Consider the following 2890-nt stretch of genomic DNA (forward strand, 5'->3'; position numbering starts at 1 on the left):
TCACTGGGATGTTCCCAGTACTAAACTAGCTCATAGAAACGTATTGCCATACTACACTACTGTTTGCTGTGTGGGCATACCCGCTGTCTAAGTGGACATGGTGGCGCACCAACTATTTTTGTGGATACTCAAGTTGCTAAATCCTCAAAAGCAGAAAAAAAGGATTACAGCTTCAACTCGCCGTTTGTTTCCATTTTCTATTTATTCATTTCACAGGTCTAATAACTTTTCTGAGTGTCAGCTCTAGTACACTTAGCTTGGGGTCTGAAAATCATTAGATTTTTTTTTTTTGATTCATGCATCACTGTCAGCAATAGTAAAGATTTGTAGCCAGAACTGATGCTGTATCAAGAATAGACTCCAGCATACTCTCTTTTAACTGTGATGGCTTTGAAAATCTAATAGCACTGAAAATTGGTAAATAACTATTTTTATCACTAAAGTCAGCAGTTCTGACTCAGAGTGTCCAGTAAGGAAATAAACTTTGAGTAACAGGATTTTTTTAAAATATTGTCACCCTTTATCTTAACTACACTTTAAAAAGGAAAGGTGTCAATTATAGAAATGAAAATATTATATTGGTGTTATTACAAAATAATGAAGTATGTTACTAAGTACTTATGTAAATTAGAATTATTGGGCATTTTAATTATGTGATTCTCGGGGTCTCCAGTTGGGGGCACTGGGCAAACATAGAAACATGGTAATAGCCAGCATGAATGAGGCTGGTACCTAGTCCAGTATTCTGCTGAAGGGAAAAAAACAAACCCAAGAACAATGGATGTAAGATACAGTTGTCATTCTGGACTTAGGAATTTTTTAAGATTAAGTAGACTTTGTTTTCAAAACTCTTTTGCTACTAACAAACAATTGTACTGTTTTATTCTCATTAGCCATAAATCGTCCAGTCTCTCTTGCAACACTAAGAATCAGTGATTTTAAAACCATCCCTTAAACAATAATTTCAAATTCTAATGGCCCCATGTAGAAAAATTATTGTTAACTTAAATTTGTTACCATTCCATTTCATTAAATGTTTCCAGCCTAGCATAAATCATTGGCTCTACCTACCTTCGATATTGCTATTTATTCATTTACATCAAGGCAAGAGCTAGAAAAAAGTAGAAGATGCTCCTTATTAATGTACAGTGTGAAGCCAGCACGCTTTAAGGTTTGCATGGGCCTGTACAGACACAGATGTAGCATCTAAAACAAGATGTAAGGAGGAGATACAATGTGTTATTTTGTTCAAGGAATATCAATTATGCTATTTGTAATGTCATAGAGACCATCAGTGGTTTTATGGTTTTAACTTATACCATTTAAAGAAAATATTATAAAATAACAGTTCAGGAATTCATAGCCCTAATTTTGTTAATAAGGTTTTCTAAAACAGGCCAGGCAGACGACGTATAATTTACCAAAATAGAAGTGAATCAGGTATTCAGAAGTGAATTTTGATAGCGGCTATAGGAGAATGTGTGAAACAGTGAATATGCATATTGAGTATATTCACATATCGTGACTGCACATCTGTAAATGGATGTACTGATAAGGAAAGTAAGCATTCAACATTGCCAGGCTCATAGTAGCCTAGATCTTCCTTCCAGCTGACACTTTTAACTAGATTTTGCAATAGTGCAATGCATTTCCTGGTCCCTGGAGCTCCTGGCCTGCTATCTGACCTCTGTATTACAAGTTATGAATGCTTGCAAAGGACTGAAGCCAAAAGTTTTTGTCCGCATCCCCGGCTGTCAAAACACAGGGACTTCTGTCTGGGTGTAGATACTTAGTTTTGGAAAAGCGGGCTAGAACATTTTGTTCATCTTTCCTCATGCTTCTCCAGGCGCACACCCACGCCCACACACATGCACACACACCAACACACAGAGAAACAAACCAAAGCCCTAATCATGCTATACCTCTTTAGCATCTTCTATGTAACCATAGAAAGCAATCTATAAATATTAAAGCTTCACAACAGCAAAAGCATTAAACCCATTAGGTAATCAGAAAGCTGAAATAGCTATCAGCTGGTTGGTTGCAGGGTTAGGAGAGGTTCAGGAGTTCTAATTTCCAGCCCACAAGAAGAAATTAGCCTGGAATTCGTGATCAACCTTGAAATAATAAAACTTTGTTTATGCCTTGACAAGCAGTGAACGGTACCAATTTCACTTTGTAAGATGCTTATTGTTGCAAACCTATAAAAAGTGTTTGCTCTTTAATCTCGGTGTTGTTTTAGGAAAATGAAGTTGCTCCTGGACCTTAAAACTTCGAATGAATTAAGCGACACATGAATAAATATATATTAATTCTTTTTTATTAAAGTATCAAAACAAACTCGAGGATAGAAAACAAATTGCTTTTAATGCATTTTAAACGCTCTCCTGAACAAAGTATACTTTCAGAAAACTCATGCAACATACTGCTTCTGTCTAGCCGTTTAAACACTCTTCTCCTGGGCACAGACAAACGAATTTGAGTACCATGATTTCTAGAGTACTGTGCAGGAGCACATATGCACACACACATACAAGCAGTAGAAAGCAGCTATGAGTGCACATATAAAGAAATAAAAATAGATTATCTTCTGACAATAGTAGTGGTACCATTTTAGCATTTGACATGCTAAGTAAATAACATCAAGCAACAAAAGCATGACGCCTGCGTCACCAGTGATACGGTTAAAAGCAACCATACAAATTCCCTAAGGGAGACACATTAATTCTGTCATTATATTCTAGTCTCTGTGGTAACACTTTATAACAGTATAGGAGGCAACCAGTTTTGTCTGCTGGTACTTGATGCGCAAAAGGCAAAGCCAAGGTGTATGATACTGCAATGATGCCTCAGTTTTTTATTTCCACATTACAGAAGTCAAATACCAATG

Source organism: Chroicocephalus ridibundus, chromosome 3 (assembly GCF_963924245.1).
Source record: "Chroicocephalus ridibundus chromosome 3, bChrRid1.1, whole genome shotgun sequence".
NCBI lineage: Eukaryota > Metazoa > Chordata > Aves > Charadriiformes > Laridae > Chroicocephalus > Chroicocephalus ridibundus.